The sequence below is a fragment of the Pseudopipra pipra genome, chromosome 5 (assembly GCF_036250125.1).
Source record: "Pseudopipra pipra isolate bDixPip1 chromosome 5, bDixPip1.hap1, whole genome shotgun sequence".
Classification (NCBI taxonomy): Eukaryota; Metazoa; Chordata; class Aves; order Passeriformes; family Pipridae; genus Pseudopipra; species Pseudopipra pipra.
Window position 1 is genome coordinate 23,760,249 of NC_087553.1, and position 24,814 is coordinate 23,785,062.

At 48.5% G+C, this 24,814-nt stretch overlaps 1 protein-coding gene across 1 annotated transcript in view; it reads right to left on the bottom strand.

The window, feature by feature from the left end:
- RAC2 (Rac family small GTPase 2) overlaps window positions 1-24,576 on the bottom strand; it is a 121,988-nt gene extending 97,412 nt beyond the window's left edge. Inside the window, exon 1 of the mRNA XM_064655030.1 lies at window positions 24,450-24,576. The gene's annotated coding sequence lies outside the window, so the exon portion shown is untranslated. The remainder of the gene's footprint in view (window positions 1-24,449) is intronic.
- Window positions 24,577-24,814: the final 238 nt, after the last annotated feature.

A 24,814-nucleotide genomic window follows, 5' to 3' on the forward strand; every position in this document is an offset into this window, starting at 1 on the left:
TTTATTATCACACCTCACAGAGAGGTAGTGTTTGCAAGTAGATTCATAAACACATCAGGAAAATATGTGGCCATCAGAGGCTATGGTCAGGGACCCTCTCTGAAGCCCCACTGGCTCAAAAAAGGAGCCAGGGGAATTGCATGGGAAGGGGAGAAACTGATGCAGTAGTCTGAACCACTGCCTGCAACTTTCCCACAGGGAGCTGAGTGCAACGGTGCAGCTGAGTGGTTTGTACTGAGCTAGCCAGGGTGCTCTACCCACCCACCTACCCGTCCGCCTTCTTGCTGACTCAGTACCTGCCCCTGACTCACCACTTGCTCACTGAATGGGGACTGGCAGTACTTATACGGCATTGTTGCCTCTCACAAAGGCAATAGCTCTGCCACTTACCACCCCCTTCCCCCATTATCCACCTACATCTGTCTCTCTACCGACTCAATCAACCCTAGCCAGCTAGAAAAGCAGCTTGCTGGAAATTTGGGGGTTCAAAACCAAAATAAGAACTGCTCCCAGTTGGACTCAAATTAAAGGCTCTGAGAATCTCCTCCTCCAGGACTGGAGATCCCCTGGTTCCAGATGTAAACTGGACTGATCCATTCACAGAAGTGGCTGGACTCCTTGGCCTCTACTTGGGCAGATATGCTAGCACACAGAGTTTCAGGCTGTGAGGATGACCAGCCAGACGTGTGAAATGGGTCTGCTGGGATGGTGTCCTGGATTAGCCAACTGAAAAGTTTCGAGTTCAACATGTTCTAGACTCAGTAAGTCTGCAACTTTGTTGTTGACTGCACCAGGAGCATCAGTTAATTATTCTCAATGCCTGCCTTGAAATCATGCAAAATGCCTTGATCCTGACTGCTCATTTCAGCCGTGTCTGTAACCTATACAACATTGTCTGTTACACTTAGACACTGCTTTTTCCTTTTGAGAAACAGGGCAGGATTCCTCCACACCACTCATCCATTGCAGTCTAACCCACCTCTGCAGACCTCCAGCTGGGTCCTGGGCCTCCTCCTGCCTCCTCAGCACAGCCATTTCCTCTCCTCCCATGGAGTTCCACCTCATTTATTTCTTTAATCCTGACTCAGTAGAACAGACACTCTCTGTCGCCATTATTCTGCCAAAAGCCAAGTAGTGTTTTAACAATCGCTCATCCGTTCCCTTGTATTTCAGCAGTCTCCAGTAACGCTCCTCCTCAGCGTCCACGATCTCTATCTTTTCATCCTTCGCCATCCTCACCCCACACTCTCCGTCTGCTTTCCCTTCAAGGCCCTGTGTTGGCTCATGGCACTTATAGCACATCTCCTCATTCATTCACTGTCACCCAAATGTTACCTTCATTTATTATTTCTCCTTTTTTCTAATAGCATCCCTCCTCTGAGTGCTTTGTACAGTCCTACTTACGTATCCAATAATAGTATTTTCCCAATGAGTGAGTCATGTACCCCTTTGCTGACATTTAGAATTCTCCTTGTTCTTTGAAACACGTTTATTCATCCCCCCTCTCTACAATTATATGTCTACTCATGGTGTTGCATTTCCTACAGCAGCTGTGCAGCAAATAGATGATCCATGCAAATAACCCTGCAAAATAATTGTTCCTGCTGGTACCTTGACATCCTCAATTTTAATTATGTAGGCCAAAGCTAATTCTAGCTATGATGTAATCAAAAATAGGGGACAGCTTAATTTAAAAAACACTCCACCCTTTCCTTTGTTCTTGCTCAGTCCAGGTTTCCATCTTTTTTCCCCACCTATTCTCTGCTGTGACTCTTCAGTGCTGTCAATAGCAGAGTACATAGAGGTTGAATTTGCTATTGGGCCTCTGGTTTCATAGGTGCTGCAAATATGTTCAGTGAGAAAAAAACTTTGCTCCAGACTGTTTCCAAGCAGAAAAGACCAAAAAAAAGAGGAGCATCACTCAGCTAATACGGGCATGTAAACATCTTACCCACTAACCCAGGTAATACGCACTTCATGGCCAGGGAATGATGCCACATCCCCCTAAATCTCTCTCCAGGTAGCCTCAGCAAGGAATTCATCTGGCAGCCCTTCCTTGTTCCTCACCGTGGCCCTATTCCTTCCCCCACACTGTTCTTTGCTTCTCTTCTAGTCCTTAGTCACCCTTGCATATGCCATATTTTATTTATTCCTTACTACTCCTCTTAATCTGCATAGGCCAAACCCTGAGCTTCGGAGTCACCCTGACTCATTTCCTACCCAGGAAAAGCAACGATTTATATCAGTGGGAAAGCCTGTGATGTCAATCTGGACAGACTGATACTGCATGGGGACTCCCGCATGATTATTTCTTGTTCTCACTCATTCAGGTCTCCATTTAGCAACATACTTAAGCATGCACCCAACTGTAAACCCATGCAAGTCCCATTCAGCTTCTCAATTGCTTTCTTCTGCAACATCTGTGTTGATGGTTCCAACATCTTCCAAACATAACAGATTCTCCCTCTGTGCTTCCTCTTCCTAACCTCTCTGTTACCCACTCACCAACATCCTTTCTCTTGCTTTGAGAAATTCAGACTTTTCCTTTTTTTCCCTTTGCTTGTTTGGATTTTCATATTTTCACTGCTGCCCGGGGACTCCAACTTGTAATTTCACCTCCCATTTCCTGAGGTTGCTATGTTGAATAAAACACTAACTTCCCCCTCTTTTCTCCAGTATTCTGAAATACTGAATTGGGCCACTGAGGAGAAAAGCTATTGGCCAGGACTGCTGTCTCTGATACTGAAACAGAGCTGGCAGTAATATTTACAGGCGACTTTGAAAGCTCCAAGGATGGCTTGTGGCCAAAAACGATGATATCCACCCCCTCTCTTTTTTAATGATGTCTTCCTATGACTCAGTCTGGTCCATAAGTCAAAATGAGGTATTTTTTTTAACCATCTTCCCTTTAAGCAATGAGAACAAGAGCCTAAGAACAGAACGCTGTAGCATCATGGACAGGACGAGTTACGTCACAAGTAATGCAACTTGGGGTGTCCTTGGTGCCTTTAAAAGAAGCAGAACAAAAGGCATATGTCCTCTTTCCGGAGAAATGAGTTTTGGCAGAGCTAAACTGGCAATTGCCTGAGTTTTCTAAACTTAGTTTTATCTGTAAGCAAAGCAAGAAACACGCGGGAAGCAGAGACACCGTGACCTCAGGGGCTCATGACTTCCCAGGCTCAGCAAGGAGCTACCGTGCCCTTTATTATACACCATGGTACAGAGGTAGAGCCTTGAATAAAGGGGACGGTGTAGGGGGAACTGTGACAGCTGTTTCAAAGTGGGGCTGTGGCGTACCAACGCAGCCTGCCCACACACCCTTACCGCTGCCTCCAGCTATACAGTCTGCAGCAACAAACAGCCATTCAAGCGGTTGATAAACGAGCAGTTCAGCCAGAGACCACTTAATTTGCTCCTTGCCTTCTTTGTCTGCCAGTGGCAGGGAAAAATGCACATTTGGAAATTACCGGGCTGGAGTTATACAGACTGCTACAGAAAAAAAAAATGGAGGTGCAAAAAAAAATTGAGGCAAAAAAAAATGTGGAAAAAAAAAAACAGGAGAAGAAGGGAGCAGCCTGAGAGCTAGGGCAAAGGGTGGGCTGGAAGCAGGGGAGAGCCAGGCAAGGAAACAGGGAGAGAAAGGAGTCAGTACTGTATCCAAGAGTAGGTACTATGATGATGGGGACACTAAGAATATGATAGATAGGCAGAAAAGGAAGGCAAACAGACAGAGGTAGGTACAGAGAAAGAGATGAAGGAGGGGAGGAAGGGAGAAGGAAGAGAGAGAGCCAGAATTAATTTAGGAGGAATATACTGAAAACATAATCTTCTCAACAGAGGGAAAAAAGAGAGCGAGAGAGAAAATTAAACAAACAGTGACAGGAAACTGAGAAAGAATAACTTTTTTTTTTTATGAGCTTGTTAACATTTGTGAAGTTAAGTAACCCTAAATTTATGCCATTAATTTGCATGTATTACATTTTTTTTCTCTGCTGCCAGTTTATAGTCTCTGTGAAACCTTTAAAAAGTGGCTTTTTTTCTCCTTTTCCCTTCGCCTGTGTTAATTAAGGCTTGTGATATATGTGTATTTTTACACTGCTGCTGTGCTCCACCATTTAATCATGAAATGGCCCTTTCTGCTTTTTCTTTGGGCTGGTCCTGCTTCATCCCTTTCCCACCACAGAAGCCTGAGGAGGCCTCTGGGTCTAGCCATCTGCACCTGTCTGTAAGCATGCCGAGAGCCAGGCTGGGCTCCCATGGACCCTCACCCTGTCTAACAAGGCAGCTCTCTCAACAGGGAGGCGTGGAGAGGATCTTCAGCTGCTGAAGGGTTAACAGCTTCAATGCACTAGGGCATTCACATTGCCATGCTGAAGCACACTGTATTTACACATTAGCAATCACTGGGGAGCCATAAATCAGATTCTCAGGAGAAACTGAGCCAAAGAACAGAGTGAAATTCCCAATGAAGGTAGTCACAGCCAAAGCTGGGGGAGGCAGAACTGATGGATACGCTCTAATCACCTGCTGGCATAAAAGGGGGTGCAGGTCATCCTCCAGGGTTTTAGTAGCACCTAGAAATATCCAAACTAGGAGGCACATAGAAAGAGCTGCTGTAGAAATTGCAGGTCTGGCTTCTTCTCTGCTTCTAGGGGACTGCCCCACACCAGTTCTTAGGAACAGTGTCCCTCCTCTCCTCCCAAGGACTCTTCTCTCTGGACAGGTAGATCTCTCTTAAGCACATCACTGACTTCAGAAGTGCCCAAGGCCAACACAAAACGTAGCTGGTGGAGCCCTTTTGGCAGCTGTCCCAGCGAGCATATTTCTGAGCTCAGCTGGACAGGAGTCCTGGTCCTAAATGTGCTTTAATTGCTTTGCTCCTCTCGAAAGGCTCTGTTTCTCCCAGCTGTAAGCAGAGTTTGCTGAAGCAAGAAGCAGGTTGCTAAGCCTGGTTTGGATACTGTTTGGTCTCTAGTGGAGCTGACAGGACTCATCTTGTTAAAAGCCAGCTGAGCTGAGACCATGAACAGTGAACATTGATTCAGACCTAAACGTTCTCAATGAGAGACATGGCAACTGGAGGAGGGAATAAGGGGGATTGCTGGTCACAGCAGAGACAGTGTTCCCTCATGCCGTATGGAGGAGGCTTGTGATCTCCTCTGGGCTCTGACAGGCACATGACAGGTCTCTGGAGGGTCTGTGCTGAACTCGAGTTGGGAAGGAGAGTTAGGGGAGACAGACCAGGCTTTCCACGCTGTCATTTATTTTGCCATATGGGGGTGTTGAGCACCAGAAAGGATATTCTGATTTACTCTCTGGCTTACCGTTGCTGTGGCAACGGGAGAAATACAGGCCAAACCAGGCTGCATCTGCAATGTGGTGGTAATAGGGAGTTTGGATTCCCATGTGTGTGTTTGTTTGTTTGTTTGGCTGTTTGCAGGAGCCACATGGTAAAAAAGCACCATCATGATGAAAAGGGAATGAGGCCTGAATTGTACCCAGACAAATACAGTCTCCTCTCATGCAACAGCCAAACAGTCATGCATGCAGTCATATTGACAGCACACAGCCTGAGGAACACCAGCACGTACACGTGTCCTCTCCTCCCACCACAAATACACCTCTGGAGCTGGGGGTCCTCTAGCTGCTCTCCCACTCTCAAAAGAAGCTGGACTTCTTGTTTCATAGGTACAAAGCTCCTGTGCACCAGACACTTTCTAGCTGGGGTCTGAAGTGCAACTGAGAGTCACGGGGCTCACCAGCTTGTGTCAGCAAGAGAATCTCCCCTGCCATCGGATCGACACATCCCAACCAGCTATGATTCTAAGGGATCACAATCCCCCTATTGGTTACTTAGCAAATAATCCTCCCTGCAAATTCTCTTCCAGCACATCGTAGTGACTGGTTCTTACACACCACCCCCACCCCCCTTCAGCTGATCAACAAAATAAACTCAGCCCTTTCTCAGCAGTCATATCCATAGCTGGGAGAGACGGCCTTCATTCCCAACATCAGAGTGAGCCCTCAGGTCACATAAACTGGCCTGCTGCAGATACCAACCTCCAACTGTGTGGACTCGTCTTGAGTCTGCCAGCACAATTTCCACCCCAGAAAGCCAGTTGTAGAGTCTCTTTCCCTCCCCCTCCTCCAGCCTGCTGGAACCTCAGTATCATCAGCCTAAACACTGGCCTTTGGAGAAAATCTCCATGTCCAGTGAATCCAAAATACTGGCCCCAGAGATCTTCTTTAGGTCAAGTAGAAGGAAGGAGATGATTTTTCAACTGCCCCTCACAGCCTCAAATCTGCTCCCTGGAGAGCTGGAAGCACAAATAGCCTTGTAGCAAGGCAAAGTTGCTATTCAGCCATACCATGATCTGGTCTTCCTTATCCCACAGCCCATAACAGGCTGAAACTACCAAGGATTCAGGGGAGAATGGTCTGATGTCAGAGTTTGCTCAGGCATAGATAGTTTGGTATTCCTGGAAATCAGACTCCTAATTGGCTTCTGTGTTGCAACTTCTGCAATGGAGAGGCAAAGTCCATGGCAGAGACAGATGGAATTTCCTCTCAGTTTGCCTCTCTCAGTCTGGCAGGGCAAGATGTCTCTCTGAGGACAGCGACATGGGGGGAGACACTGCTGAGACAAGACAAGGGGTGTCCCTGAGAGGCTGGTGATGCCAGTAACCCGTTGGCTGCTGCTGATAGTGACATTGAGATTAAAAAAAAAAAAAAAAAAAAAAAGAAGGGGAAGGGGTTGGGTGGAAACAAAGGCACTAAGATTGAGCTGGAAAAGATGAGGTGCTGGAGCTGGGAGGCTCTGTAGGCATGAAAACTTCTACAGAACATTGTGCAGAGAGGTAATGTCCAGCTCAGTCCCAACAAGGACAGTCACAGGGCATGTGTGGTGGCTGCCACTGTGCCACAGAGATGCTGTGAATTTGCAGAGTGCCTGTCCATCCAGGGGGTGTAGGAGAGGTGAGACAGGATACAGATTCACTCCCTTTGACTCCTGGCTGCCTTTTTTCCCATCATTCCTGAGACTCCATCTGGCCTCACTATTTTTACACCCATGCAAAAAAAAAAAAAGGCAGACGAGGAAATAAACACTTAATTTCTAACCTAATCAGCCCTTCTCTCACTAATTAGCACCCTCTGAGCACATCCACAGGCTGCGAGAGATACTCTGGGACTGATAATGACCCCCAACCTGCAGTTGCATATGCTGAAGGGTCAGCAGAGCCAAGAGCAAACCAGAGGGGGGGGGGGAGGCAGGGAGCAGAGCGACCTTTTGTCGTTTGTTTTTTTTCTCTCAAACCTGGAATGATGGAAAGGGGATGTCTCTCTTTTTTTGGCAGGATCCCGTGTGCGTATGTGCGTGTGTGTGTTTTTCTGTGAGAGAAAGTGAATGTGTGTGTGCAAGCATGTGTGCCGAGGGGGGGGAAGCTGGAGAGGTTTGGAGGGAGGGGACTGGAACAAAATTCTGGCACTGAGCCCAAACCTGAAACACATGCCAATTTGTGCCTCTTGCTGGTGGTAATGAAGGGCTCCGTTCAGGACACACGGGACACTAATTAAGGGGCTTCAAAGGCGGCTTTCTGCAGAGTGCTCTCTAAAGGGGGGCTGAGGGGAGGAAGGAGCACAAGAGGGGGGTGTTCTCCACTCAATAGAAGACTTCTGGCTCCTAGGGCTGCTGGGGAAGGCAGTTTTTCTTTCTCGCTGTCTCCCATAGCAACTCCTACCCGTGAGAGCTAAGAAGGTGCAAGCATCTGGCAGCTCCGGGCAAGCCCTCAACAGCCAGCAGGCACTGCAGGCTCCGGTATGCAAAGGTGGACCAGCGGCACGGCAGAAAGAAGGAAAAGAAGATAAAGGTGGACGGGGAGAAGCAGAGACTCCGTGTGATTTGTTTACAAAGGTAGCACCAACAGGAACAGGAAATGCCCGTAGTCTCCAGGGGTTTGCGAGGATAAAGCTCTGGATCACCGCAGATCAAAACTCCGTTTCTGAGTCCTGTCAATTGCATTCCATGGGGTTATTTTTATGAAAGACTGGATGGGGCAGACTTCTTGAATAGGACAGTGGGCAGGGCTGAGAATATGCCTCCAAGGCGTCAGTCTAGGCACAAGGGCTTAGCTGGGCACCAAAGACAAACAAGCACTGCTTGGGCACCCAAAGAGCTCTAGTCCATTTCCAGGAGCTTCACAGACCTTGGCCATACAACTTCTAAGCACTGCACATTAACTCATAGCTGTAGTGTTCCCATGTCAAAGGAAAGGAGCCAAGCCACAAGAATGGGTGATGTGACAGCCATGGTCACCAAAGAAAGTCTCAGCTCAGCTCTCCTGCTTCCTACCTGGTACTCTAACTCCACACCTGCCTGCTTTCCCTCTGTGGAAGTAAGCATGAAACAGCAGCTCTGGTGAAAAACAGGACTGTGCTAAGATTGATTAAACGGGGACAGAGTGTGGGAGGAAAGAGAAGAATAAATTGGCAGAGAGAGCAACAGAGCGTTAGTGAGAGACAGGAAGAAAGGATGAGTGAGAAAGATGGTGAGGAAGAGAAAAGAGAGAATAGAGGGTTATCTATGGATTATATTCACTGGGCCATGCACCACACAGAGAGAGAAAGTGAGCAAAAGAAAAGAGAGGTGATATGAGCACATGAAAAGAAGTGAGAAGAGACTCACAAAGAGCAAGAGAAGCAGACAGCTTGAGAGATGAGCAGTGCTTCACTGATCCTGCACGACAGCATGTTCCCTGCCATCACTCACCACCCCACAAGCTGCCAAAGTGCCCCACAGCTCCCCTTAGCTTCAGACGGAGCTGTCTTCTCTATGCCAGGCAGTCTCAGCAACACACATGGGTCACGTGGACACAGCTCTTTGGGAGTCAGCATCAGTCCTGCCACGGTGAACCATGGGTACACAATATTTAACCAAGGTGAAGCAGAAGGCTATCTGAACTCACCTTTCAGTAATACTCTAGTACTTCTCCACAACTGTCCAGGCCTTTATTTTTTCTAACCTTTCTGCCCTCTCCTGTTTACTGTCCTCCTATCCTATGCTCCAGCCCACATTTAACTGCTTATTCCAGATGGCCTGCTCCATGTCTCCCATGTTCAGTGTCACCCAGACAAAAGCACAGCCACCTGCAGCCCAGAGCAGTTCAGCAGGGCTGTGCCTATGACTGGTGACAAGGAGGAAGGAGACTCACCCTGGAAGAAGCACCTGGGGCAAAACTGACTGAAGTGTGACTGAGGCCAGTGACTGCCCAGAGCAAGAACAGTGCAAGGCAGTTCTTAACAGCAGCTCTTTAACAACAGTCTTCACATGCATACCCAATGATTCCTTGTTTTTACTTACTACTGCCTGATTGTGAATCTTGCTGCCCAGCCCAAGTGGTTTCTGAGAAAAGGTGGTCAGATTCCTGGGCAGACAAGAGTCAAAAGGGTTTTGGATGCAGAAACACATTATGGTGCTGGAATCAGCCCCACAGCAGGTCTTGCATGTGTCTGGGCTGAGGAACACCTGGAGTCTGCTAGGATCTGCAGAGAAAAGGGACCAGCCTCAAGGAGGTACAGACACAGTCTCAGATGCAATTGCAAGACACAGCCTTAGAAGAGCTTAGCTCCATCACTGACCCTTGCCTCATCCAAGAGTAACAATCACAGCATAGTCCAGACAAGTCCAGGGCACTCATGAGCCCTGCCTCCTTCCATCCCACAGACACCAAACACTTCCCATGAGCTGCTAACAGCTGTGGAATCTTTACTAAGAAAGCCACAAAATATACAAATTGACTGGGAGAACAGAGGTGATCACCAGCCTCTTCTGACCATGGGGGAAATAACAGCCAAGACTTTCAGAGTCACAGAAAGATACCAGCCTTAGTTTCCATGTAGAGAGGAAACAGGAACACTACACAGCTTCCCCTTTCCTCTCCCAGTTCTTCCTTCTCCCCTCGCCCCCCATCTTCTGCCCTGTGCAATGCAAATTGAATACCATGCCAAGGATAGATAAACAGGCAACTAGTGAATCACTATTATTAAGTTTGAACTGATTATTTAAAAAAAAAAAAAAAAAAAGAAAAGAGGGAGAGAAAATCAAAGCTGGGATTACAGGCTTAGCAAGCATGAGTGCATATTCAGCCTACACTGTTCTCTTTGTGACTCTGTCACACCGGTAGACTGCTAAGAGAGTTATACCATTACTAACATGACAGCATTGTCCTATACAGCCTGGATTAGAAATCCCAGTGGCTGCATGGAGTGGAGAAGTCCCTTGGCAGTGGCAGGCATGGCCTCACGATGCCTTCCACTGGCAGCGTGCTGGCCAGGCAGGGAGAAGTATTCAATTATCAGACAGGCTCTGCCTTTTCCTAGTCCAGCTTTCTCTCATTGTCTGACTGCTTTCTCCCTGGCCAGTGATGCTTGTGAAGCCTGTCATGCAAGAGAAACTCAAGATGGTCCAGACAATTCCTGAATCAGGCAGACTTCTCGCAGCTGAACCCCTCCTCCTCCTCACAAATGCAGTCGTCTCCAAGTATGGATAGGATGCTCAGTCTTTAAGGCGGCGAATATCTCATTCACCAACACAGGATCTCCAACTTTCCAGGCCTGGAAAAATGGATCTCCCTGTTCTCTGCTGGGCTGGGAACACCAGTCAGTTGTGGTTCCTTAGCATTTCTCTGGCCTAAAAATCATCTTACTGAGCTGAGACTGATTGCCCTCATTACTTCCACTTCTTAAGCAAGACCACACCAGTTTTTAAACACATCAAAGACATGTATGTTGCTCTGATGCATTTTTCAAACATTTCCTTTTTCAAGTAATCCCCATATAAACACCACCCAAAACATCACAATCAGATCACCAGCCACACTCTCATCCACTCACACCCTTTATGATGTCCTTGGGGACTGTATTTCCTCATTGGGACAGTGCTGTAACAGTGTATCTGTGAGCTGGCACAGATTGACAAGAAAAAGGCAGTTGGCAATAATAAAGGCATCATTTCAGCCAGGATGCAGAATGAGGAAAGGTCATTGAGTAACGTGGTCTCTCATTGCCCTGGCAGCAGCCAGAACTCCCTGTGATGTGGTCATCAGTGCTGGGGCCCTGCTTTGGTACCACCAAGGGAAAATGAACTGGATGCTGTTCATTTAAATTGGCTGTGTCGGTCCCTGGGTCTGACTGACAGGGGAAAGAGGAGCTAGACTTGGAGTGAGAAAGGCAATGAGCTGAGAGGAGGAGAGACTTGGGCATGCAGTGCCTGGAGGGTGAGGGTCAGGACCAAGAGCAGCAGAAGGAGCTGCCTAGGACAGCTGCTCACCCAGATGGTCCCCGGTCTGTAGCCTTCAGATCTTGCCTTAGCTCCAGCCCCGTAGCTGGTGCTTGTGGCCTCATCTCCCCACATCTCTGTTCTGCAGCCAGTAAAGACACTGGTGGGGCAGGCTCTGTACCACTGTAGGAGTATGGGCAGAGGTCATACTTCATTCACGGTACCCTGGCACTATTTCATCTGTCCTAACCCAAAGAGATAAGGGAAAAACACGCTTTTCCTTTCTAGAGCTGCCCCAGGGCTAGGATACAATATTTTATGGCCCAGTTCTTAGCCTATTTGCATTTTGTATTTCTGCTCCAACTGCTGTTTTTTTCCGTGCATTTGGGATGCCTAATGATTTTCAAAGCACTGTTTATTTTAATCCCTCTAATTTATTAATACATTGGTTGACCTCGAAGTGCTTGGGAAAGAAGGGTAAGGAAGTTGTAACCAGCGCTTTGAGTAAAGCATCAAACTGTCATATGATCACATCAAAGCAACAGCAAGCAGCTCACTTTGTTGGCTATATCATAATACAGCCACATAGATCCTCCAGCTTGGTGTCGGGTTTCCTCATACATGTCACCCTGCAACACTACCAGGCTCACCAGCTCCAAGGATGAAGTACAAAATAGCAATGCCCAGAGGCAGCTCCCTATGAAAAGTCTGCCCCTTCTCACCCTCCGCACGTTGTGAGAATGTAATGTGCCACGGTGGTGCAGATAATATAAACCATGCTGACATCCACGTGGATTTGCAGGCAATGTGGTAATCTTCCCATAAATCACAGGTGCACTCAGCCTCCACCCTCCGCTATATTCTCTTCAGCCCAGTGTTCTGTGGCAAGGGTACAGTTTCACAAACAAGACAGTTCCTGAAAAAATAGTGAGCATAAACACTGCTAATCATGCAAATGAGAGGACTTGGAATCTCTGCTAGTCAGTCCCAACAGGAACATGTCAGGTTTCCTCATCCCCAGAAAGCAATCGGCAGGTCCTGAAAATCCTAGGGGCTGCCTTCAAATAACTTTTCCCATCTCCAAGAAAGCTGTGGGTGTGCCCCATCCTGTGTTTATGAACCTGTCCTCATCTAGGTCAAGGCCTAAAGACCACAGTCTTTTGTAGCTGACAACTTCATCACATCCTTACTGCTGCAAAGCCCATGCGCTCTCAGCAATCCCACTGAGCTGAAGATCCCCTTTCTCCCATCTCACGCTGACCCGTCAGCAATGAACACATTAGTCATGGACTAGCATTTGCCAGGGACACACAACTCGCTGAAAACAGAAGCCTCTCTCTTATGTAGTGGCAGGGCTTGTTGCAAGTGTACATCTTGTGCTAAAGGGCGGAGGTGATTCCACAAACAGCTCTGTGAAAGCAGCCTGAAGTTGCTGCTCGTTGTCATGATGAGTTAGTTGTGCTAGATGTCCTCCAGAAGCACAGTTCTGCCTGGGAATAGACAATGACTACTGTTTAGAGGGGGTGAACACATCCTGCCTGAATGAGCTTATTACAACAGCCAGCACAGCTGTCTGGCACGGGGGGGATACCTGCACCAATGTTCTCTTTGCACTGGTGGATAGACTGACAGAAACAGAGATGCCTCAAGAAAGGTGATGGTGGGATAGAAGCTTTTTCAGCCAGGATGCAGAAAGGACAAAAACATTTTTGCAGAGCCAGTTGCAAAGCGGAGGGGCTCTCTTTGCGGACATGCTCTGGTTGTGTCAGTGCTGATGCAGAAGAGTGTCCCAGCCTTGCTGTGTACCCTCCACGGGCAGGCCCCTGCACGCCCAGCAGCTCACATGCTGCACATTTGAGGACAAGTATATCCCCAGCAGTGCCAGGTCAGGCACCTTCCCAGGATAAGGGGTCAAAGCAATAGATTTACTCCCCTCCCCCACCACAGATTAGGCCCACACCTCCAGGAGTAGCTCCAGTTCCTGCACGAACATTACTGCTGATCACTCACTGCACATTGCCATAGCCCCAATTGCCATATTAATATTTTTGCTTCTGTGCTTTACTTAAAGCCCCCCTACCCTCCAACCTGCATCTCTCAGCTGATGAATGGGAGCCCAGGGACAAGGGCTGACTGCCACAATGCCCACTGGCTCCCCACCACTTTGAGGGGTGCCAGCCTGCCAGCAGAGCATCTCCCCTTCCTACTTCCTTACCCTGACATCCTGCACTCCCATTACATCTTGCCAGCACAAGAGGGGCCCCCTGGGGAGGCACAGAGACTGCTCACCCTCTTTCCTAGCTCTTTTACTTCTACCATCTCCTCCTCCCTCTTTGTGGACCCCCTGGTGGCATCTACCCACTCACTGGGAGGGACACCAGAGACATTGTGTCTGCCCTGCCCCTGGTGCTCAATACCTGATACCTTGTTTTGAGGGCACTGTCAACCACTTCAGCAGCTTTTCCCACTCACCCAGCCCACCCCCCAGAGTCAACAGGCAGTGATCCATCTGTGCAGAAAGAAAAAGGATAGCATGAATGCCAGCTCCCTGTCCTATGTTATGGACAGGGCATTACCTTCATCCTACAAAGCAAGGGTAAATCTGCCCTTGGCTTGCTTGTGGGTACTTAGTTGATAAAGTCAGGTCCTGTCCTGTCAAGGCACCATGCTCTCCTTTCTGTCCAGCATCCCTGAGACAGGGAGCTCCCTGCTTTAACAAAGCCTGATCTCCCAGCGAGCTCTCCTGGGCAGCAGAGGAGATAGAGATCTTCAAAACAGGATTTGAATTGAGTCCTCAGCTTGATGACGTACCACTTACGGAGAAGGCCAGGGTGAATGAACCCTGATCTTTGCTCTCGAAAAGATGCACCAACAAGTGATGAGGATTTTGGAGAGAAATAATAAGGATAACAGTAGACAAATCATCTCTTGGAGCATTCCCAAGACAAGCATAACCAGCTCATCTACTTAAGGCCATAACCCTTCTCACTCTCCCTGTAGGTCTCGGTGTCTTTTCTTCTTTTGCCTACCCGATCTCTCAGCAAAGTGCACAGCCTCAGCAACCCAGTCTCAGCTGGGTAGTCCAAGAAAGGCCAAACCCTACAGGACCATGCCTTTCTTATCTAAGAGCACAGGCAAGGGCCATCTGGCCCCAGGATGCTTTCTCCAGCAGTGAAAAAAAAACACTGAGGCTTGGGAAAAAGAAGCAGAACTTGGTCAACCTAGAGATGCCTCCCCAAGTCTCACAGACAAATTGAAAATGGTGGATTTTACGAGTTTGCCAAAATTAACTATGAATTTAAAAAAACATACAAAATTAATCTTTAAGGATCTTGACCCGTATTCACTTTAACTGCCCTTCGTAGTTACACACCAGGTGCATTTCTGGTGGGAAGAAAGGGGACTGTAAAAGGCCTATCCATGAAGGAAGAAATTGCTTTGCAGTCCTTCCAATGTGATGTCTTTGTAGGCAGGGAGGAAGGCAGGTTTTTCTTCCCCATGCTCCTCAGCAGGACTGAACAGTAATGACTCTACTGAGTCAGGTCAGTAGCACTTGGGTGAGGCATAGGGGTCTTTGTGTAAGACCATTCCCAAGTTAACTTATATCCAATGTGTCCGTAAAACCGGTTAGAGCAAACAGCTTATTGTGAATGTTCACATGTGACGTGACCCACAGTGGACCCTGGGACGTGTCCCCAGCCCTTGAGAATGCCAGCCGACCCCACAGGCTGTGCGTGTGTGCTGCCTGGTTGCCAGGACGCCTGCCACTGGGGAACTTTCCATCTAAACCAGCTGACAGCTGCTCTCCCGAGTTTCCTGGACACCAATAATGTTTTCCCTTTTCTAATCTCCCCGATGTAAATCCATTCACAACGAGTGCCTAGAGACTTTTAATTCCATCGGCATTAAACTCACTAAAACCTCTATTACCAAAAGCTTTTAGGATTTTCCCCAGAATCTACAAGTCAGGTTCATAACATGACAGAACTCCACCTCTCTAGGGTGTCTGAGAAATTAATTCATGCTTTCTAAATGCCAGGATAGCTGGTCATCAAAGTATCCCCCTTCCCATCAGTGGACTCCAGTTGCTGGTACAACACAGCCCTTTCCAGGTGTTGAGCTGTCTTTTGAAGCACCCCCAGCAGTCTCAGAAGAGCCCCCACTGTGTAACAGGTGAGAGCAGATAATTTGCCACAGCAAAGCAGTACCAGAGTTTCACAGATGCTGTATTAAGAGAGGAAATGGTTTATTGCAGTGGTTCCTTCCTTGCTGCATTCATGGAGAAAATGGCTGGCACATGCATCACACCACCAGTGTTCCTCAGTACCATAATAAGTGAGAAGACAGTGTGGTCTCATCTCAGTGCTGCACAGAGGCAGGTAACTGTAAAAGCACAGGGATTATCCCTCTACACCTCAGCAGAGAAGGTAGCTGGGTGCCGAGACAAGGTGGTGGTGGAGGGGGTCAGACAGCTGTGAGTCAGTGAGTGAGGTTTCTAAATGCTATTATACTCCAGAGATGGTGTATTTATTCTTTGACCCCAGAGGTTCATTGGCTGCTGTTATAGAGCAGAGAGATGCAATCATCTTTCAATCCCGAAGGTCTTTTTAGGTGCTACAATAGAGTAGTGATGATCAAGTCATCTCCAAAGCCTCAGGGTTGCTGGCACGCAGCATGGGTGATGTCAGTGTCTCTCAGTCCCGACAGTCTCCAGCTCCTGGATTCCAGGAGAGGTGTTGAAGGTGTTGCTTCCACCCCAGAGGTTTGCAGGGGCTGTGGTGATGTCAGCTTTGAAGCGCTGCCAAAGTTCCTTCTGGCCTCACAGCAACTTTGAGCCACGTGGAAAGGTGCTATATTGACCCCAGGTCTCTCAGCACTGGGACACAAGCCTGACTGCTCCCACTCTATCCACATCAGCTGCAGCAGGTGTAGCTCCAAGCTACCCACCAAAATGAATCACAGCTCTAAGAAAACAAGAGAGCTCAGAGATCCAGCAAAGAGCAACAGGCGAAGACAATCCTCAGTGTTTGTTTTTCTGGCTTAAAAACATTTCCAAGTGCAAGAAGTCACTCTGCTCACACCTCGTGGGCTGTCCAGGAAGCAGACATCCTTACAGAGAGTCTGGGATTTATGTGTAGCTACACATAGCCAGAAATTGAACAAGCTCAGTTAGCCAAGCTGTTGAAGACTTCAACAACCTATATCATGAACTCAGTAAAAAAAAACAAAAGCTGGGACCATGATCCTGGGTAGGGAAAATGTTGGACAAGGAAGCAGGTGTTTGTACATTTAGGTTCTTACACTGAAGAAAGAAGGAAATAATCAGATAAGGTTTCAGAGCTTCTGTAGGCTCGGGGATTTCTCTTCTTCCGTAAGCCCCAGCAGATTTTTAATTCTGGGCTCCAGCTTGGCCTGGCAATTGGAAAGCCTGAGATACCCTGTTATCCTGGTCCTGATTCTCACATCCATAACTCAGGTGGAAGATGGAAGCATGGGCAATCTCCCCGGAATGTCTGGGAACTTGGCAGATTAGGTTTCTGATCTCATGCAATTTGAAAAGTTTAGGTAGGTTTGCACCTTTTCTGTGGGAGGGCATGGGGTTTGGTTGTCGCCAGAACCGAGTTCAAAGTCAACATAATAATGCCACGTTATGTTAGAAGAGATTCTGAGCCCATTCTTCCCTGACCTTGAGGATGCTCTTGAACATATGTAATGTTACGAAGAGCTAAGACATGAACAGAATATCACTGCTCATGTCCCAGCAAGTAAGGTGTACACTGGGGGAAAACCATTCCAGGTCAGAGAAATGTCCGTGCTGGCTCTCAGGAAACACCTCACCAGATTTTTTGGGGAAGAAGATGGAAAAACATCAAAACAGACAAATGAGGGACAATGTGCTCCTATCTTACTTTTCTCATTTGCTGCTATGATTTCCAGGTCCATATAGGCTCTGAAGAGTGAACCTGAAGGTTCAGACTCCAAAATGGCCTTGTCATTAGTTGAAGCTCATTGATGTATTCTTGTTCTCCAGAAAACACACAATCCCACTATGAACCTTTCCAAATTGTTGGACCTGGCAAATTCTCATGACTTAGAGCTCTGCAGCGCAACCCTGTGAACCAGAATCCCATGCGTTTTAATTTTGCTGTGTGTTCCTTCACTCCTATGTGAAGAGGAAAGGAAGGACAGATATCCTCATATGTCTCATAATTTTATTTTCTCCCAACATCCACTTCCAGTCCAATGTCTGACACTGACAACCTGTCTCCTCCATGTCTTCACCTGGGGGTGTTCTCAGGCTTTCTGTCTCACCTCGGAGGCCCTTCAGTTTTCCAGGATCCCTTCAGAAACAGTCTACCCCAAGTTCAGCATGCAATTCCAAATGAGGCAGCACTGCAGGTGTACCAAGAGCCTCACAGCTCTTCCAGAGCACTCTCTACCCACAGCCTTTGCATCCAAACAGCTAATTTGCCTGCTCAAGGGCATTACAGCATGGGGCAGAGCTACGAAGAGCTCCCTGACATTCACCCTCACTTTCATTTGGCTGATACCCTTGTTTCAGGACCTTTTGGGTATGTAAAGAGTTTTGAGTCTGCCCTGCAACACACATTACTTTGAACATACAGTTCAGTGCTCAGTTTCATTCACCAGAGCACAGTGCGTTCATTTAACTTAATTCCCTTTCCCAAGCATTTCTCACAGCCCTTTCTGTCCACAGCCAACTTAATAACTTTGTCTCATCTGCTGATTTTCATACAGCATATCTCTCCTCCCACCTTTCCCAGTCATTAAACAATAAGGTAAATCACAGGGGATTTAGAAGAGAACCTGAAGGCCACATTAGCCTTTTGCCATGGTGAAACTTGACTGTTTAATCCCCTCATTCTTTCAGTCTCCTACTAGTTTTTGATCTATGTCAATATTTTGTCTCTCACTGACTACTTAGCTTCTTTAGTAGCTCTTGTGCAGGATCTTTCGAAAGCCTTTTGGAAGTCTAAATATCTTATATCAGTTGGTTCTCCTTTATCCACTGCCTTATTGGCACATTCAAAAAGTTGTAGGAGATTCACACTATGCAGTTTTCTGCTGCTGAACCTGTGCTGGATAGGCCCTATCAGACCACAATCTTCCAGATGTCTTCAAGCATTGCTTTTTAATTATCATTCCTACCAGTTTACCAGATACAGATGCAAAGCTTACTGATCTTTAATTCCCCGGATCATCACTGAAGCCTTTTTTTAAATATAGGTACAACATTTGGTGTTCTCCAATTCCCCGAATCAGTAGCTTTTTTTTTTTTCACAAGAGATTGCATATTTTTGTTAGCAGCTCAATCACTTAATCTCCTTCCAAAATCTCGGATTTAACCATCTGGACTTGATAACTTATTGTTCAGTGAAAGGAGGGGGAGGTTTTGTGATTTTTTTTTTTCAGTGAGTTCTGGGTGTTTTTATGACTGGCTTTGTCCCAGCACCCATTATTCTACCAGCATGTTTTCCAACAGATCCTCATATAAGCAGATATAGGAAAAGAATCTCACAAACACCCTTGGTAGGGACAGCTGATACAAGAGAAATCATAAGAGAATTCAGCTTCCCAGCAACATCCTAAAAATGGAGATACTGAGTCACTTTAAACACAGGAGGTGACTGGAATTGATCAATGCGAGTTTTCTTGGATAACTTCCACCCTGTTCTGACCAACCAGGCTAGTTTTGCTCATTTGTTTGGGTCTCTTGCTGAATAGTGATTTCCATCTTGACCCCAGAAGATTCAGGGCAGGAACAGTGCTAGCTTGATTATATACAGCCTAAGGTGCAATAAAAAGAAAGTGACCCCGGTGCTGGGGGATGCATGAACCTGGGAGGAGATGAAACCCAGCGAGGATGAAAAGAAGTAAATCAGAAGGTGAGCAGAACAATGCTGGGCTGTTACATCTGGTGATCGCCTTTCAACTGACTCAGCCACAAGACATGAAATGTAATGGGAAATGCTGGGCAATTCAAATAAGTAGCCCCATTATATGAGTGTTTTTCTCTTTGTGCCGGACTGGTTCTTGATAGCTTTCACCATGCTGGCTGGCTGTAAAAGGCATCAGAGTTAAGATCAGGGCACAGCCTGATGGGCCTGATATGCCACTAACTTCAAGCCACACAGACCATTGGTCCTACAACAGGGGGTCAGTGGGGAAGCTCAAGAAGAGTGAGCTGCTCTGGGTACATGTTCACCTGTCAATCCATCTACAAGCCAACACTGGCATTCCAGCTTCTGGAAACCACCATACCCCTATCAAAAGTGACTCTGAGAACATCTGTATGAAATCTACCCACCCCGTGACAGACCTGGCATACCTACCTTATCTGACAGATATGTACTCAAGTATTTAATAAAAGAGGAAGAGAAATGTCCACAAATCCCTCATCTAAATTGCTGCTGTTCAGTTCTTACAGGATACGTTGATGGGGCAGTTATAGAAAAAATGCTGCCTCGTGTAGCTTGTTGAATTCATTGCCTGCAGCCATTGTCTATGTGAGGTAATGTGGCCATAAGTTTTTCTGGGGAGCCATTTAGAAGCAGATCTGTGACTTCCTCTAAGACCTCACCAACATCCCTCCAATACAGAGCAAGGCAATTCTCAGCCATGCTGGGCAGCACACTCACTTCCTCTGGCTCCATTGGGCAAGGCCCAGGAGGACAGAGGACATGGGGACGGGTTTCTCAGCCATGTGCCCTCCTCCATATCAGGAGCAGAGGAACATGCACAGGAGAAAGCACCTCAAAGCAGGACAATCTGGCTGGCTATTCCCTGGATTAAAAAGGTGGATGGAAGAGGAATTCACTGTGAAGAGCTGGTCCTCCTGCCACAGCTTTTCAGATTACATCCCTGACCAGTACAAACATGGTCAGGTCAAACTCTATTCTGTAATATCAATATAAAGACTTCCACACCACATTGTCACTGCATGGACATGCACTGCCTCTTTCTGCCTCCCTCAGCATCCCTCTCTTCCTTTGATGCATCTGCCCTATTTTTCCTCAGGTCTTCCCTCTTTCTCAGAGACTTCATCCTCTCCATACCTCTGTGTGTCTCACAATTCCCTTTCTCTCTTTGACACCTTCCTCCATTGCCTGTAGGTCTCTACCTCCAAGAAGCAAAGTAGGACTTGCATTGGAAGAGGCACAGCAGGGATGAGGCAGAGGAGAAACTCGGGGGAGAAAGAGGTCTTCTTCATCCCCTGAGTTAGCCCAACACCACTCCTCAGCCTGTGACCCGGCCCCACACACCAGACACAGCCCTACTGAAGGTGCCTGTTTGGGTCGGGATGAAGCAACATGGACACTTGCACAGATGCTGTGCTGCCACATGGGGGAAAAACTAGGCAGGGAGGTAGCTCGAATCCCATCCAGCTCTCTTCTATCAAGGCTTTATATCATCTCCCTCTCCTCACAGGCACTGGTGTGTCATGTGTGTGTATCTCAGGCCTGTCCTTGGCCAATCAGTGGTGGCTGTGCAGAGGGTGCAAGGAGGAGGTGAAGTGACGAGTGCCAGAGATGGCCAGTTGCCAGTCATGGCCTGTACCAGGGTCCCCTTGGTCCCCTGACACACACACACACAGACAGACACGCGGCGTGGCTGCTCGGAGAGGCCCAGTCGAGAAGCCTGTCCTTCACCACTGAATCTCTACTCTGTTTCTGAAGTGACAAGCCACAAACTCCCTTTCTCTTCCCAAACAAACAGAGGCTTGAGTGAATCACTGCCTTGGCCCTGGCACACGGCCCCCTGATCATTATGGATTCTCCTCCGGCATCCAGCCCGCTGCGAACGACAGCACTCAGCCATGTCAGCAGAGTCCACAGGCTGAACCTCGCTTTCCCCACAGCATCCCTCTGTGCAGCCTGAAGCACTGGGCATGCCTTCACATCCCTCCTTCCCATCCCTCTCTTCCCCCCCAGTGTTTGGGCCTACAGCCTGTCCCATGTAAAGGTAGGGGAAACTGAGGCACAGTATGGTGACGAGTGAGAGAGTTCACTACAATTAGGAGTCAGGAGTTCTTAGCAACAAGGTTTGGTACACAGTGTCACCTCTTGACTTTAACCCCTGAAAGTTCATTTTTCTGGGCTTTAAAGTAAAACATTTTGGATTGCTGTACCCAATCAACAAATTCTCCTCCTAATCACCAGAAACTTGCACACATCCACACACAAGCATTAGGGGAACCTTTCTGCCCTTTAGCCTCTCAGCACAAACAAAATTACCTCCCTCAGCAAGACAAGCACCTGAGTGACAGATCTGGAAAAAGTCCCTGCAGCAGAAAAGGGTTTGCACTCATACTCTGCCCCAATGAGCACCTGCTTCAAATGGGGCTGTCTCAGCTTCCGCTCGTGGTGCAGCCCCATTTTCTGCCTATATGATCCTATGAGGAATGATAATGCCTCTCCCAGGCCACGTGCACTGGCCATGGGGTTGTGGAGTGGTCAAGGCTGGAGAACAACATCCTCCTGCTTGGACAATGCTTTCCTCCCCTTCCTCTTTAGCGCAATGCCTGCCCTCCTCCAAGCCGGTGCCCTCCTCTCGTCCAGGCTCTCCAGAGCAGAGGTGGAAACACAGGTCAAAAACCCTTGGGAGGAGCCAGCCAGAGATGTGGCCACCAGCCAGAGGACACATTTGTCTCTCTAGGATCTCCTTGGACTTGGGGTGGTGCTAGGAGAGACGGAGTTACAGAGAGGTGGGTTTTTGCGTCCCCGTGCATCACTTCTCAAGGCACCTGGGAGACCAGAGCTGTTGTTACTCCTGAGAGGGGAAAGCAGCTGCCTGGTGTGGGACATGGCTTGCTCCCAGACTGTAATGTAACCCTCTTTCAAACTGGCTTGCCCGACAGGAGGGACTGAACCAGACTGGCTGCAGTGTGCAATTACATCTGTCAGATTAGCCAGAGCACACACGATCCGGAGTGTGTGCCAGATGTGGCACACAAACAACACTAGAGCCAGCGTCAAGCTAGAGTTGTGCAGACAGATAATACCCAACACAACATAAACCTTGCCAGTACAGAGTTAAGCCAACATTGTTTTCTAAACAAATCTGAAACAGCAGAGTGAATTCATACTGGATCAGCATTTTCTACCATGTAGCTGCAGCAGTTTTGACCCGGTACCAAGCTCCCTAGAGCTGGATTTATTGTCATGTCCACCCTGTGTCAGTGCCAAAGCCATGTCCTGAGAGGGCTGAGGAATTTAACCAATGCCAAATGACTTTGGAGGCTCCATATGGGAAGAGCTTGCTTTCTGCAAACTCCCCAACAACAAAACTGAGTGTGACTGCCTGGGCACACTCCCTGCCAAGCTCCAGCCAAGAGGAAGAGTGACACATCAACAATGCTACAGTCACTCCGTCACCTGCAAGACACACGCACGCGCACACACCATAGGGTGTGAACCACAGGGGAAAAGATCACTTCACAGTATTGTCAGCTGGCAGCAGCATCCAGAAACGATCCCGCTGGGGAAAGTCAGCCCTTCCTGAGACTGACCAAAGCTGGTCCTGCCCAGCATGGGAGTCGCAAAGGATGAAAAGTGAGGAAGGGATGCTGAAAGAGCGAAAAGTAGGGCTCAGGGTACCCCAAAAGAAGAAGAAAAACACCTTAGTGCCACCAAAGAGAAGTTAAAAGGCAGAAGTTCATGTGGAAGGGTAGGGATTGTGGTGGTTTGACAGGGCGATAGAGGAACTGTAGATGTGAAGAACTGACAGCAGGGTCCTGTGGTGGCAGCAGGGAGATGCACTGGAACATGCCCTGGAAGACACCTTCCTTGCCAGCATCACCAGGTGGGGCCCGGGCAGGAGGAGAGCAACACATCACCTCCTTCAGGGGACACCACACCAGTACCACTGCCAGGGCTGCACAGCAACACAGACCCTGCCAGTTTCTTCCCCTCAGAGAAACGCAATAGCCCCCAAAATCTGACTCAGAAAACCCTGGTTTCTTCTAGACTCTATGCAGAACCTGAAACCACAGCCTGGCTGGTTGAAAACTCCCAAACCTCCCCTCTAAAATCCACTCCTCTGAGGTTGCCCGCTGCCTTGTCAGCAGCTCGTTTCTTTAGGATCTATTCTGGGGAAAGGCATCTCCAGGCACGTTCGTGCTCCTCGAGGACTGGCAGCACGTCTGGGCCTGCCCAGGCAATGGGAGAAACAGCTGCTCCCACTCCCCTCCCATTCCCACACCGCAGCAGCTCCAGCAGCATGGAGACATGGCATGGAAATAGTGCAGCCAATCTTCCTGCCTTCCCTGCAGAGGAGCTGAGGAAAGGGGCACTGAGGGCAGCCCCGGGCAGCAGGAGGCCCTTTCAGGTGCTCCCAAGAGCTTTGCGCCCCAAAATGGGTCAGGCTCAGCACAGGGCCCCTTCACTGCCTATGCAGGGCACACGGCGTTCCCAGCTTATGAAACACACTGTCTCCAGTAGGAAAACATCCCTTCCAGCTGGGAAGGAGCACCAGGGGACAGCAGATAAGCAGTGACAAAGAGCGTGCCCATCACCCCAAAAGCTATGCCAGGCTGGGCTGTGTATTCAGAGGAGGTACCTGGCTAGGAAATGGAGGCCAGTATCTTCCATGGGGAACTGGAATACCCAAAATATCCATGAGATGAGGAGGGAGGGGGAATTCTCCCCTGCGTGCCCCACTCCCAGTAGCATGATGCCCACTCCTGCTCTGCTGCAAGCTGCATCCCTGAGGGGACCCAGGCCAGGGCTGCAGAGCCCAGCCATGCTGCTGGCCAGGCTGCAGCAGAGTCAGCCCGGCTGCCCCTTCTCCCGAGAAATAGGGGAGGTGGAGGAAAATGACGAATGAAGAAGAGCAGACAGGTGTGTGCCAAGGGAGGGATGGGAAAGGGGCGGAATGCACTCAGGACTGCGTGCAGGGGACCCGCAGCGCTTCCCTTGGCTGCTCTGCAAACAACCCCTCCCTGCACACGCCTGCAGGGCCGCAAAAACGGGGCTCAGAGGGGAGGGAGCAGCTCTCCATTGTGGGGAGGGTGCTGATGAAAACCTAGATTTTGTTCACAGCATAGCAGAAACCCCTGCCCTTCCCTTCCCTCACACCTCTGGGGAACAAGCAACAAGAGGGAGAGAGGGAGGGATGAAGAGAGGCGCAGGCAGAGGTGCCGAGGTTGGCTTACCTCACGGTGCCTGCACTGAGGGTGCCCGGGTGCGCGGGAGGTAAATCCAGGGCTCCGCTCTCCTCGGCGAGTGCTGGGCAAGGTCTCTGTTCAGTCACATCAAGGAGTGGCCTGTGAGTAGGTGCTCCAGCTCACTGCTCGATCGAAGCTGCCATGGATTCATTGCAAACGACTTTGCCTTCTGTGAGGAGAGGAGGAAAGGGGAGGGAAAAAAAAAAGGAAAAAAACCACCAGCTTAAGACTTGGAGGGTAGATTCACTTCTTTCTTAGGTTTCCAATGGCAACTGAATATGCCACAGATGAAGATCCAGGGTGTGTGTGTGTGTGTGAATGTGTGTGCGTGTGGGAGGGACAGAGAGATGCAC